Genomic DNA, 15,731 nt, shown 5'->3' on the forward strand with positions numbered 1-15,731 from the left:
TGTTCAATGGTTATACCCGGATATACCTGTCCAGACATGATCAACAACCCACAAACGCTTCTTAGCCAATGGCTGCTTCGAAGCTTGCTAAAAGTCAACATTTAAATTGGGCGCCTTCTAGAGGACCCATGTATAACCCTCATTGATATGTTGATTCTAAACATTCTTTGATGCAGACACCGTCTAAGAAATGTCTACGTGCTATTGATAATATCTGGCCAGTTGAAACCGATATAGCTTTTAAACAGTTCAGGTTTCGGGACTTTGAAGTTGTTACTCAGTTGTCGGGTTATTGATTCATCGATGTCTTGATGCTTATGTCGATGTTTACAATTATTTTATCCATTATGGAAAAGCTTTCAACACTTTTCAGCAAGAGAAACTGATGCATACCTTAGGTGAAATGGGGCTGCATGGTCGTGACATTCTGTTCATTGGAACTCTGTACTGGAACCAAAGTACTGGTGTGCATTCGTTGGTCAGCTGTCAGTAGAAGTGACGATTAAGAAGGAGTTCGCCAGGTCATACTCTCCCCATTATTTTTCACCCTCTGTTCTGAAAAGATTTTACGAGGTGCTTTTGATGAAAATTATTAAGGAATGGTGGCTAATGGATCAATAACATGCGATATGTTGATGACACTGTCTTACTTGGAACTTTGCTGGAAGCTCAGCAGGAGCTACTACACATAGATATTGAAGACGCCAACACTGTGTAGTTACGTTTAAACGTCAAAATTGATGCTTGTCAGCAGAAACCAAAATGAAATTCAGGGCACTCTTGCATTCTGTAGTGATAAATCGAAAGCCTATCGCGACTGCGGTTTATCGTATCGCGACATTGCTGCTTCCGTTGGTTGAGATCCAATGACTATTAGCAGAATATGTAATCGGTGGGTTCAGGAGGGTAGTACGGAACGCCATGCTGGATCCCAACGGCCTCGTATCTCTAGCAGTCGAGATGACAGGGATCGTGCCACCACGTCTCGATCTCTCAGTCAACAGATGGGGACGTTTGCAAGACAACCACCATCTGCACGAACAGTTGGGCGACGTTTGCAGCAGCATGGACTATCAGCTCGAAGACCATGGATGCGGTTACCCTTGACGTTGCATGAAAACAGGAGCGCCTGCGATGGTGTACTCAACGACGAACCTGGGTGCACGAATGGTAAAACTTCATTTTTCCGGATGAATCCAGGTTCTGTTTACAGCATCATGACGGTCGCATCCGTGTTTGGCGACATCGCGGTGAACGCACATTGGAAGCGCGTAATCGTCATCGCCAGGTATCACCCAGCGAGATGGTATGGAATGCCATTGGTTACACGTCTCGGTCACCTCTTGTTCGCATTGACGGCACTTTAAACAGTGGATGTTACATTTCAGATGTGTTACGACCCATGGCTCTACCCTTCATTCGATCCCTGCAAAGCCCTGCATTTCAGCAGGATAATGCACGACCGCATGTTGCAGGTCCTGTACGGGCCTTTCTGGATACAGAAAATGTTCGACTTCTGCCATGGCTAACACATTCTCCAGATCTCTCACCAATTGAAAACGTCTGGTCAATGGTGGCCGAGCAACTGGCTCGTCACAATACGCCAGTCACTACTCTTGATTAACTGTGGTATCGTGTCGAAGTTGCATGGGCAGCTGTACCTGTACACGCCATCCAAGCTCTGTTTCACTCAATTCCCAGGCGTATCAAGGCCGTTATTACGGCCAGCGGTGGTTGTTCTGGGTACTGATTTCTCAGGATCTATGCACCCAAATTGCGTGAAAATGTAATTACATTTCAGTTCTAATACACTCCTGGAAATTGAAATAAGAACACCGTGAATTCATTGTCCCAGGAAGGGGAAACTTTATTGACACATTCCTGGGGTCAGATACATCACATGATCACACTGACAGAACCACAGGCACATAGACACAGGCAACAGAGCATGCACAATGTCGGCACTAGTACAGTGTATATCCACCTTTCGCAGCAATGCAGGCTGCTATTCTCCCATGGAGACGATCGTAGAGATGCTGGATGTAGTCCTGTGGAACGGCTTGCCATGCCATTTCCACCTGGCGCCTCAGATGGACCAGCGTTCGTGCTGGACGTGCAGACCGCGTGAGACGGCGCTTCATCCAGTCCCAAACATGCTCAATGGGGGACAGATACGGAGATCTTGCTGGCCAGGGTAGTTGACTTACACCTTCTAGAGCACGTTGGGTGGCATGGGATACATGCGGACGTGCATTGTCCTGTTGGAACAGAAGTTCCCTTGCCGGTCTAGGAATGGTAGAACGATGGGTTCGATGACGGTTTGGATGTACCGTGCACTATTCAGTGTCCCCTCGACGATCACCAGAGGTGTACGGCCAGTGTAGGAGATCGCTCCCCACACCATGATGCCGGGTGTTGGCCCTGTGTGCCTCGGTCGTATGCAGTCCTGATTGTGGCGCTCACCTGCACGGCGCCAAACACGCATACGACCATCATTGGCACCAAGGCAGAAGCGACTCTCATCGCTGAAGACGACACGTCTCCATTCGTCCCTCCATTCACGCCTGTCGCGACACCACTGGAGGCGGGCTGCACGATGTTGGGGCGTGAGCGGAAGACAGCCTAACGGTGTGCGGGACCGTAGCCCAGCTTCATGGAGACGGTTGCGAATGGTCCTCGCCGATACCCCAGGAGCAACAGTGTCCCTAATTTGCTGGGAAGTGGCGGTGCGGTCCCCTACGGCACTGCGTAGGATCCTACGGTCTTGGCGTGCATCCGTGCGTCGCTGCGGTGCGGTCCCAGGTCGACGGGCACGTGCACCTTCCGCCGACCACTGGCGACAACATCGATGTACTGTGGAGACCTCACGCCCCACGTGTTGAGCAATTCGGCGGTACGTCCACCCGGCCTCCCGCATGTCCACTATACGCCCTCGCTCAAAGTCCGTCAACTGCACATACGGTTCACGTCCACGCTGTCGCGGCATGCTACCAGTGTTAAAGACTGCGATGGAGCTCCGTATGCCACGGCAAACTGGCTGACACTGACGGCGGCGGTGCACAAATGCTGCGCAGCTAGCGCCATTCGACGGCCGACACCGCGGTTCCTGGTGTGTCCGCTGTGCCGTGAGTGTGATCATTGCTTGTACAGCCCTCTCGCAATATCCGGAGCAAGTATGGTGGGTCTGACACACCGGTGTCAATGTGTTCTTTTTTCCATTTCCAGGAGTGTATTTTATTCATTAATGTAATGAATCGAACTAATATTTCATGTGCTCTAGTTTGATGATCCTTCTCGAGGAGCAATGAAAGAACCCACAGTTATGGCCAGGTGAAAGTAGTTTCTTGTGGTTACAACAATTAGTATACTGGTCGAATCTTTTCTTAACCTAATTCATCTAGCGCCTACTGTTGCTCGGTCAGCGCACGATTCCATTCAGTACACTTCAACTTCTAAAACACTTTCGCAACAACAAAACCCCTTTTGCAGGCGTAGGGATGAAAATTATGTAATAAAATATATTTTTTCGTCGGTCTCGGCTGTGGCAACTAAAAGACAATGAACACCGATGAATGAAGAAAAAATAACAGGATAAATGCTAATCTCCATAATAAAATGGTGAAGCAATCTTGTTTTCTCCCATATTGTCATTAAGCTTCTCTATTTTGAAATTCTTCGCTGGTATCGATGCTCACAAACTCCGAGATAAGTCGCGGCGGACCGCGCTTGCGACTCTCCAGTGGTCTCACGGCGCGTAGGTGTACAGCGGTCTCCTCAGACCCAGTGCCGAAGCAGAGCACACGTGCAATCGTGACAGCCGCTGGGAGCAGAGTTCCTCTGACGGTGAGCCCGCCCCACCCAATGTGTGGCGGACAAGTGCTGAGGCCGGGCCTGCAGTCGGCGACAGCCCTGCGGCCGTCCTTGGCCCGGTTCGAGTATCGGCGCGCTCCGGCCGGGTTTGCCGTGCGAGCAACGGCTCCGCGCCGCGCCGCGCCGCTGACCTCACCTCATACCCGCACTAGGCCGCTTCTCCACTTTCTCTTGTTCCTCCGCTCCTACACATCAACCGTCGTGCGCAGCAATTTCTCAAACACCTCGCGCGACAGAATATCATAATACAGCTTTTACAGACAATGCTAAAGACTTCGATGTTCTCGTAGTTTCTGACAGAAACCTACATCTACATTTCTACATCTATATACAGGGTGGTCCATTGGTAGTGACCGGGCCATATACCTCACGAAATAAGCATCAAACGAAAAAACTACAAAGAACGAAACTCGTATAGCTTGAAGGGGGAAACCAGATGGCGCTATGCTTGGCCCGCTAGATAGCGCTGCCATAGGTCAAACAGTTATCAATTGTGTTTTTTTTTTAAATAGGAACCCCAATTTTTTATTACATATTCGTGTAGTACGTAAAGAAATATGAATGTTTTAGTTGGACCACTTTTTTCGCTTTGTGGTAGATGGCGCTGTAATAGTCACAAACGTACAAGTACGTGGTATCACGTAACATTCAGCTAGTGCGGACGGTATTTGCTTCGTGATACACTACCCGTGTTAAAATGGCTCGTTTACCAGTTGCGGAAAAGGTCGATACCGTGTTCATGTACGGCTATTGTGATCCAAATGCCCAACGGGCGTGTGCTATGTATGCTGTTCGGTATCCTGGACGACATCATCCAAGTGTCCGGACCATTTGCCGGATAGTTACGTTATTTAAGAAAACAGAAAGTGTTCAGCCACATGTGAAATGTCAACCACGACCTCCAACAAATTATGATGCCCAAGTAGGTGTTTTAGCTGATGTCGCGGCTAATCCGCACATCAGTAGCAGACAAATTGCCCCAGAATCGGAAATCTTAAAAACGTCGTTGTTGAGAATGCTACATCAACATAGATTGCACCCGTACCGTATTTGTATGCACCAGGAATTGCATGGCGACGACTTTGAATGTCGCGTACAGTTCTGCCACTGGGCACAAGAGAAATCACAGGACGATGACAGATTTTTTGCACGCGGTCTATTTAGCGACGAAGCGTCATTCATTAGCAGCGGTAACGTAAACCGGCATAATATTATAATATGCACTATTGGGCAACGGAAAATCCACGATGGCTGCGACAAGTGGAACATCAGCGATCTTGACGGGTTAATGTATGGTGCGGCATTATGGGAGGAAGGACAATTGTCCCCCATTTTATCAATGGCAATCTAAGTGGTGCAATGTATGCTGATTGCCTACGTAATGTTCTACCGATGTTACTACACGATGTTTCACTGCATGACAGAATGGCGATGTACTTCCAAAATTGATGGATGCCCAGTACATAGCTCGCCTGCGGTTGAAGCGGTATTGAATAGCATGTTTCATGACAGGTGGATTGGTCGTCGATGTACCATACCATGGCCCTCACGTTCACCGGGTCTGACATCCCTGCATTTCTTTCTGTCATGAAAATTGAAGGATATTTGCAATCGTGATCCACTGACAACGCCTGAAAAATGCGTTAGCGCATTGTCAATGCATGTGAGAACATTACGGGAGGCGAACTACTCGCTGTTGAGAGGGATGTCGTTACACGTATTGCCAAATGCATCGAGGTTGATGGACATCATTTTGAGCATTTATTGCATTGCTGTGGTATTTACAAGTAATCACGCTGTAACAGGATGCGTTTTCAGAAATGATAAGTTCACAAAGGTACATGTATCACATTGGAACAACCGAAATAAAATGTTCAAACGTACCTACGTTCTGTATTTTAATTTAAAAAACCTACCTGTTACCAACTGTTCGTCTAAAACTGTTAGCCATATGTTTGTGACTATTACAGCGCCATCTATCACAAAGCGAAAAAATGGTCCAACTAAAGATTCCTATTTTTTTACATACTACACAAATATATAATAAAAATGGGGGTTCCTATTTTAAAAACGCATTTGATATCCGTTTGACCTATGGCAGTGTCATCTAGCTGGCCAACCATAGCGCCATCTAGTTCCCCCCGTTTCGTTCTATGTAGTTTATTCGTTTGACGCTTATTTCGTGAGAGATTTGGCCCGGTCACGATCGATGGACCACCCTGTATACGCCAGTACTCAGAAAGCCACCTGGCGGTGCGTGGTGGCGGTTACTTCTGGTACCTCTACCTGATTCCCCCATCCACGTTCAATTTGTGAATGGCACGTGGAAAGAATGACTGTCGGTAGACCTCTGTATCAGCTATAATTTCTCGAATTTCCTCGTTGTAGCCATTTTACGAGACGTGTGTGGGAGTAAGTAATATATCCGTGTCTTCCCGGAGCGTACGTCCACGCGATTTCAATAGTAAACAATTGCGTGATGCACAACGCCTCTCTTGTAGCGTCTGCCACTAGAGTTTGGTTGAGCACCTCTGTAACGCTTTCGCGCCGACTGAACGATCCTGCGGCGAAACGCACTGCTCATTGTTGCATGTTCTCTATCTATTGCTTGTACCTGGTAAGGGTCTCAGAGTCATGGGCTGCACTTAAGAATCGGTTGACCAAGTGTCTTTAAAGTCACTTCTTTCGTGGATTAGTTACGTTTCCTTAAGATTCTTCCTAGGAATCTCAGTCTAGCATCTTCTTATTATTTGTTTTATGTGGTCAGATATATCTAGATATTTTACGGTAGATAGTATGCAGCAATTTGTCATAAATGGTGTAATTATACGGTAATGGATTTCTTCTTCTATTTATAGGATCCGTTCAAGAGTATTTTTTTCCACGCAAACGACTTACACCATGTGATCAAAAGTATCTGGACACCTCCAAAAGCAAACGTTTTTCATATTAGGTGCATTGTGCTGCCACCTACTGCCAGGTACTCAGTAGTCATTAGACATCGTGAAAGAGCAGAATGGGGCGCTCCGCGGAACTCACGGACTTTGAACGTGGTCAGGTGATTGGGTGCCACTTGTGTCATACGTCTCTACGACAGATTCTCAAACATCCCTAGGCCCACTGTTTTCGATGTGACAGTGAAGTGGAAACGTGAAGGGACACGTACAGCACAAAAGCGTACAGGTCGACCTTTTCTGTTGACTGACAGAGACCACCGAAAGTTGAAGAGGGTCGTAATGTGTAATAGGCAGACATCTAGAATAAGATTTTCACTCTGCAGCGGAGTGTGCGCTGATATGAAACTTCCTGGCGGACATCTAACCAGACCATCACACAGGAATTCCAAACTGCATCAGGATCCACGACAGTTAGGCGGGAGGTGAGAAAACTTGGATTTCATGGTCGAGCGGCTGTTCATAAGCCACACATCACGCCAGTAAATGTCAAACGACGCATCGATTCGTGTAAGCAGCGTAAACATTGGACGATTGAACAGTGGAAGAACGTTGTGTGGAGTGACGAATCACGGTACACAATGTGGTGATCCGATGGCAGAGTGTGGGTATGGCGAATCCCCGGTGAAGGTCATCTGCCAGCGTGTGTAGTGCCAACAGTAAAATTCGGGGGCGGTGGTGTTATGGTGTGGTCGTGTTTTTCATGGAGGAGGCTTGCACCCCTATTTGTTTAGCGTGACACTGTAACAGCACAGGCCTACTTTGATGTTTTAAGCACCTCCTTGATACCCACAGTTGAAGAGCAATTCGGGGATGGCGATTGTATCTTTCAACACGATCGAGCACCTGTTCATACTGCACGGTCTGTGGCGGAGTGGTTACACGACAATAACGTCTGTGTAATTTACTGGCCGACATAGTGCCAGGTCTCACCGACCGACATCGACACCTCTCCTCACCGCAGCACTCCGTGAAGTATGGGCTGCCATTCCGCAAGAAACCTTCCAGCACCTGATTGAACGTATGCCTGCCAGAGCGGAAGCTGTGATCAAGGCCAAGGGTGGACCAACACCGCATTGAATTCCAGCATTACCGATGGAGGGCGGCGAGAAGGTGTAAGTAATTTTCAGCCAGGTATCAGGATACTTTTGATCATGTAGTGTATCGTTTGGCACCCTCCTTCCTTCCCCTCTCCATGGTACACATTCAACCGCGTCATTTTTCGCTACTGATTGTACACAAAACTTGCTCTTGGGCTTTCATTGTCACTGAAACTGACCCACTCTTTTCCAATTACATTTTCATCTATGTCATCCCCACTCATTCGTTCAGTTAACAGGAGTGCCTTATACAGGGTGGTCAGAAAGTGTCTGAAAACCTTGTAAGCGTATTGCAGATTAGGTCGTACTGAGAAATAATTGTTAAGAAAAAGAATTCAATATGTTGGGCCGTTTCCGATTTAACTAGTATTGAAGTAGCCAATCAGGCTGTTGCGCGAGCAAAATTTGAGCGGCCCGCCAGCGATGGTGTCGCCAAACCTGTTCTTCGTTTGATTTCATAAAACGGACAAGAGAGCGACACAAAAATTGGAAGTGGGTGGTAGTAAGGATCAAAACTTAGTGAAAGGCTGAGCAATATAGGGCGCTGTCGCCTACTCTATGAGAACAACTGCCACTAATTCTATCTGGCGGGCCGCTTGAATCTGGACGCGCAAGGGACTGATGGCTAACTTCAATGCTAAATAGCTCGGAAACGAATTCTGACATTTATTTCTCAGCACAATCACCTTTATATCACCCCTATAAAATTTTCTAATTTTTCTTCTTAGTCGAACAGTCTGCGCGTCTGAATGACATGCTGACAGCACGTGTTCATTTTCCGTTACTGCCAGAAATTTTTCCTTGGTAGGAGGATTGGAACGTCATGACTGGCCTCGTTATGCTAATTTCGGAGCTATTTGAGAAATAGCCGCAACAAAGTCTGGAGCACTGACAACTGTCGAGAGATTGCTGTGCTGACATCATGCTCCTCCAAATCGCATTCGAATGACACCATATGACGTAGGGTGACACGAGGGCCGGTGACGTCGCGTGAGGTCTGGGACTGATGGCAGACTTTATTTTAATTTTATTTTTTATTAATTCTTTGACTGGAATCTCTGCTTGAAACTATAAGTGTGTCACATTGCCCAGAGACAAGAAAAGAACGCGATAGTATCAGATTGAAGCATTAGCTCTAAACTTTTGAAGCTGGCATATACACTCCTGGAAATTGAAATAAGAACACCGTGAATTCATTGTCCCAGGAAGGGGAAACTTTATTGACACATTCCTGGGGTCAGATACATCACATGATCACACTGACAGAACCACAGGCACATAGACACAGGCAACAGAGCATGCACAATGTCGGCACTAGTACAGTGTATATCCACCTTTCGCAGCAATGCAGGCTGCTATTCTCCCATGGAGACGATCGTAGAGATGCTGGATGTAGTCCTGTGGAACGGCTTGCCATGCCATTTCCACCTGGCGCCTCAGTTGGACCAGCGTTCGTGCTGGACGTGCAGACCGCGTGAGACGACGCTTCATCCAGTCCCAAACATGCTCAATGGGGGACAGATCCGGAGATCTTGCTGGCCAGGATAGTTGACTTACACCTTCTAGAGCACGTTGGTTGGCACGGGATACATGCGGACGTGCATTGTCCTGTTAGAACAGCAAGTTCCCTTGCCGGTCTAGGAATGGTAGAACGATGGGTTCGATGACGGTTTGGATGTACCGTGCACTATTCAGTGTCCCCTCGACGATCACCAGAGGTGTACGGCCAGTGTAGGAGATCGCTCCCCACACCATGATGCCGGGTGTTGGCCCTGTGTGCCTCGGTCGTATGCAGTCCTGATTGTGGCGCTCACCTGCACGGCGCCAAACACGTATACGACCATCATTGGCACCAAGGCAGAAGCGACTCTCATCGCTGAAGACGACACGTCTCCATTCGTCCCTCCATTCACGCCTGTCGCGACACCACTGGAGGCGCGATGTTGGGGCGTGAGCGGAAGACGGCCTAACGGTGTGCGGGACCGTAGCCCAGCTTCATGGAGACGGTTGCGTATGGTCCTCGCCGATACCCCAGAAGCAACAGTGTCCCTAATTAGCTGGGAAGTGGCGGTGCGGTCCCCTACGGCACTGCGTAGGATCCTACGGTCTTGGCGTGTGTCCGTGCGTCGCTGCGGTCCAGTCCCAGGTCGACGGGCACGTGCATCTTCCGCCGACCACTGGCGACAACATCGATGTACTGTGGAGACCTCACGCCCCACGTGTTGAGCAATTCGGCGGTACGTCCACCCGGCCTCCCGCATGCCCACTATACGCCCTCGCTCAAAGTCCGTCAGCAGCACATAAGGTTCACGTCCACGCTGTCACGGCATGCTACCTGTGTTAAAGACTGCGATGGAGCTCCGTATGCCATGGCAAACTGGCTGACACTGACGGCGGCGGTGCACAAATGCTGCGCAGCTAGCGCCATTCGACGGCCAACACTGCGGTTCCTGGTGTGTCCGCTGTGCCGTGAGTGTGATCATTGCTTGTACAGCCCTTTCGCAGTGTCCGGAGCAACTATGGTGGGTCTGACACACCGGTGTCAATGTGTTCTTTTTTCCATTTCCAGGAGTGTAGTTTATATACCAAGCGTAACAAACGATTGATGCAAGGTGCAACGGACACCTGGAATCTGAGAAAGTGCATTACATCTCTTGAAGGGAGTCCTCGTACTTCTGAGATTCGTGTCATGCCCTTTCGGATATCAGATAAATCGCTCCGTTTCCGCATTACAACTACAGAGTTTATCCGCGACCCCCTACACGCTTTATATACTCTCCACGGCCAATGCTAGCACCTGCCGTCTGTAAGTGGTTATTGCACGTTGACTTCCAACACGCGATGGTCACATTAATGTGACTGGGGAATGTAGAAACCAAAGAGATTACGGTAGAAAAAATGTGTTTCACAGTATCGAAGACGAAGCAAGTGGTCATCTCTCTTAGGGTATTCATTTTACAGCCCATGTTTTCCAGACATTTTTTTCTCATTTTAGACTATACTACCGTCTCTGAAAGTTGCCTACCCTTCTATCTTAGCAACAATAATACCGGCGCATGTGTTCCACTGTCGGATGTATCAGAACGATTTTCGCTTATAACTTTCGACTCCGTACTCGTATCCCTTACGTTAGATTCTTACATTTACGCTTCTGTATGATCCATGAAATTTTTTAAAATGATCACGGCATCACTCTTTGTATCGCCAGTGCTATTATGTTTCGATGTAGTTTACATTTAATTTTAATTGATATGTCCGAAGCTATACTAGTGGCGTTTCTTCTGTGAGTCATCTAGTGCCTATCATCTACTATTGGTATTTGCAGCCTTCTTTGTTTTTTCTGTGCTGGTGGATATAGCCACCAACTCATTGAGTATTTCATGCTATAGCCGTTACGAACAGAAAACGTTGTTTTAGCTCCAATTACCAAAGAGGCGATATTCACAGTGTATTTTTATGTGCCCCAATGTTAACGCAATCTCTGTTAGTCTTGTGCAGTACTCAGTTCAATGATACATAGTGATATTGACGACAAAACACCAAGCATAATTAATATTTACAGCATAGATTTTAGAGAAATGATTTCGGTTACGTGATAATAATAATTTCAAGTGGTTCAAAAGCCTGATACAAGTCTTTCGATTGTATGTCGTATCGACGTCTCGCGTATCCCTAATCTATCCCAGTTATCCAAACGGGGAAAATGGACCTACAATTTAATATGGAACACGAACCAAATGCCGTTTCTGGCGAGTCCTCACACCTTTGAGAGGTGAAGATCGGATTAAAGGCAGACTGAAAATTTTGCGTGGTCCGACTAGTATTCGACGCTGCGAACTCTTGGTTTCCAAGCACGCACTTTTCCACTAGACCACCGACTGGTTGAATTATGGTACATTCCATAATTACTGAACAAAATAAAATATTTATGTGTCGATCTGCTCACGATTGCACAGCATACGATAAGCATATGGAGTACTGACGTCGAGCAACAGTATTGGTCAGTGGATGCGCCCCCGTTACTTTGTAAGGTTTCGATTTGTGTTTGCGTACAGCCGTGTGAGCCAATGCTGCTGACACTCTAGTCTGGAGTGCTAAATGGCACAAGAAGTTTCTCAGACTTTGCTAAAACTAATATGTCACCCGCCAGAGTCCGACGAACGTGCCGGAGCCCATAGAACGACCGTAGCTTGCTTCCTCTATATTGATTCCCGCATAACGCGGGACACACAGCTTCCGTCGTACGCGGAATACCCTGTATACTAGCAGACACTCGTCCGCGTTCCATTCACTAGAGCAACCGAAGCAAAACCCCAAATTTTCGGTACAATACAAATATACCTTGTCATGCCATTTGTGCTGATTTACTGAGTATATTAGTGCCGCCCGAAACAAATACTGGAAACAAATGACTTTGAATCTTCCTGGCAGATTAAAACTGAGACTCGAACTGGGGTCCCGAGTTCGAGTCTCGGTCCGGCACACACTTTTAATCTGTCAGGAAGTTTCATATCAGCGCAAACTCCGCTGCAGAGTGAAAATCTCATTCTCGAAACATCACCCAGGTTGTGGCTAAGCCATGTCTCCGCAATACCCTTTCTTTCAGGAGTGCTAGTTCTGCAAGTTTCGCAGGAGAGCTTCTGTAAAGTTTGGAAGGTAGGAGACGAGGTACTGGCAGAAGTAAAGCTGTGAGGACGGGGCGTGAGTCGTGCTTGGGTAGCTCAGTTGGTAGAGCACTTGCACGGGAAGCCAAGGTCCCGAGTTCGAGTCTCGGTCCGGCACACAGTTTTAATCTGCCAGGAAGTTTCATATCAGCGCACACTCCGCTGCAGAGTGAGAATCTCATTCTGGAAACAAATGACTTTCATAACAAATCCGCGAGCTGTCGTATAGTCGGACGACGTTGGACAGTGACTGCAAGACAATGAAATTCTGCGTGCTGCATTTTCGTTCTGAAATTGTGATGTTGTACACTGGTTGGGAAGATATACATTACCGCTAGTCGGGATTTTACAGCAGGCACGAAAGAGGCTGGGCACACGTGCTGACTGTCACGTTTTCTCCACACGTTACTCATGCAGTATGAGATCATTCTCCGTTTGAATCTACTCGATTCATACTCATAATTGAAGAGGACGTGCAAGCCTACACAAATGATATGCAGATGACGCATTGCTCACCTCCAGAACGACACGCTGGGATTCAGGGATCTGGCTCTGATATTTCGCGCAATTTCTTCAAGGCTCTTAAGGGATCGCTTAGAGTGCATACTAGAGCGTGCACTTGTCGCACAGAAAGTCTATTGAGCATGCTGGTCTAGATGATGCTTTTGGTTGAAATATTGTTTTCCGAAAGTGTGTGGATATTAGACACCAAACAGAGTTTTACGCGCCTTAAATCAACTTTTATTGTTTATAGAGATGTCTTTAAGGCAGATTCATCCTAAATAATTAAAAGTTCAGTTCATTAGCGAAGATGCAAGCAATGTAAAGTATGGGCTATGTGCAAGTCCTGCGCGATAGTGTGCCTGCAAAACTCTGGAATCTTTTGTGTTTTTATTGTTTGTTTATGTTAAGAGCAGGAAAAAAAAATTAGAGTAACGACTGTTCCTTGACAAAGATATTACAGGTGGAACTTCATTTTGGATAAACAAGAACATTCGCTGCATCATTTCAAATTAACCATTCTGATATTAGCTGCGATGGACGTATGGAATCCAAGTTACAGCTAAACTGGATCACCGTACGTTCATTCCGAGTGCGTTACCTTGTCCGGTTATGAGCACGGGTTTCGCTGTGGCTCTATGAAGTAATACAATACTCGTATTTAACAGCGAAAGGTCACATACTGAAACTATTTTACGGGAATTTAACCTGAGGCCGCTTCGCAAACATATTAGGTGTGTTACACGAGAAACGAAAACACTGGAATTTTGCACCAAGCGCTGCCTTCTAAGTCGTCCCCCATCATTCGTTTTCCAACATCTCACCACTGGTAGGATGTCTCGTGGATTTCTTTAATGATCTATCCTGCTACAGTTTTCTCGGGTATTATATACAAGGTGTTACAAAAAGGTATGGCCAAACTTTCAGGAAACATTCCTCACACACAAATAAAGAAAAGATGTTACGTGGACATGTGTCCAGAAACGCATAATTTCCATGTTAGAGCTCATTTTAATTTCGTCCACCTACGCTCAATGGAGCACGTAATCATGATTTCATACGGGATACTCTACCTGTGCTGCTAGAACATGTGCCTTTACAAGTACGACACAACATGTGGTTCATGCACGATGGAGCTCCTGCACATTTCAGTCGAAGTGTTCGTACGCTTCTCAACAACAGATTCGGTGACCGATGGATTGGTAGAGGAGGACCAATTCCATGGGCTCCACGCTCTCCTGACCTCAACCCTCTTGACTTTCATTTATGGGGGCATTTGAAAGCTCTTGTCTACGCAACCCAGGTACCAAATGTAGAGACTCTACGTACTCGTATTGTGGACGGCTGTGATACAGTACGCCATTCTCCAGGGCTGCATCAGCGCATCAGGGATTCCATGCGACAAAGGGTGGATGCATGTATCCTCGCTAACGGAGGACATTTTGAACGTTTCCTGTAACAAAGTGTTTGAAGTCACGCTGGTACGTTCTGCTGCTGTGTGTTTCCATTCCATGATTAATCTATTTGAAGAGAAGTAATAAAATGAGCTCTAACATGGAAAGTAAGGTTTCCGGATACTTGTCCACATAACATATTTTCTTTCTTTGTGTGTGAGGAATGTTTCCTGAAAGTTTGGCCGTACCTTTCTGTAACACCCTGAATATGTCGAGGTTCTCAGATATGTGTAGGGAAAAATCTGTCGAGGCCACAAAAGGGAGAAATAAGTGCACAAGATGCAGCAGATGTGCGATACTTACACGTGTAATGTACGTCTGTACAGTTTACAGCATATTCGAGTTATTTTAGGGAATTACAGGTGAAATTACCGCTTTGAAAGTTCGGTATCATTTGCCATTTGTTTAAATAATTTAACCGCTCCTGTTAGGCGACTCAGCCGCCATGATCTCGACCAGAAGAAAAGAAGTGCATTATTTGTTACAAAATTGTATGCTCGCTACCAACTAAGTTGGATTCTACAGCACAGGGCGTTGAGAATTGTGTGCAGTTTTATCGGGATTAATCGTTCATATCTTGGAGATTAGGTTGCCTTACTTTCTTAACAGAATTGTCCATTTGCTTCCTTTACTTTAACAGTACTACTGCCGCTTCTAAACAGCTTCTAAAACCGTGTAGCGTTGTTTTAGCGCTTATATTTATCACAAAATAATGTAGCATCTTTCAATTTACTATGAGGTTAACAGTATTTATCTAGGCCTCCCATGTCTAGGGTCTTTTCATTATCAGGTGAATATAAAACCAAAAAGAAAGATTAGGGTTTTCACTTCCCTTCCACAGAGACGGAAAACGAGCTTGAAATACGGAGGGAAATCTGCCGTGTTCGTTTCAAAGGAACCGTTTCGACATTTTCATGTGGTGATTTAGGACAATTACGGGAAGTTCAATCTGGATGGCCAGACGTGGATTAGCACGACCATTCTTCCAAACGCGAGCGCAGTGAGTTACCGCTGCGCTGCCTCGCACGGCCAGACACAGAAGCTAGCCGCTGTAATGCCTGAACTAACATTTCTGACGTTATTTTCTTCGACTTTTGTTCAGCTCGGCGCAGCTGCAACGTAGTTATGCTACACTATCGCACGACGGGAAACGGAGTAGACCTTTCTCAGGAAGAATGTGGGAGACCT

The 15,731-nt window shown here is 46.7% G+C and overlaps 1 protein-coding gene across 1 annotated transcript in view; it reads left to right on the forward strand.

The window, feature by feature from the left end:
- The window catches only part of LOC126354038 (F-box/LRR-repeat protein 16), a 766,827-nt gene that overhangs the window by 136,960 nt on the left and 614,136 nt on the right, over window positions 1–15,731 (forward strand). The gene's annotated exons all lie outside the window — the stretch shown is intronic.

This window comes from Schistocerca gregaria, chromosome 3 (assembly GCF_023897955.1).
Source record: "Schistocerca gregaria isolate iqSchGreg1 chromosome 3, iqSchGreg1.2, whole genome shotgun sequence".
Lineage (NCBI taxonomy): Eukaryota > Metazoa > Arthropoda > Insecta > Orthoptera > Acrididae > Schistocerca > Schistocerca gregaria.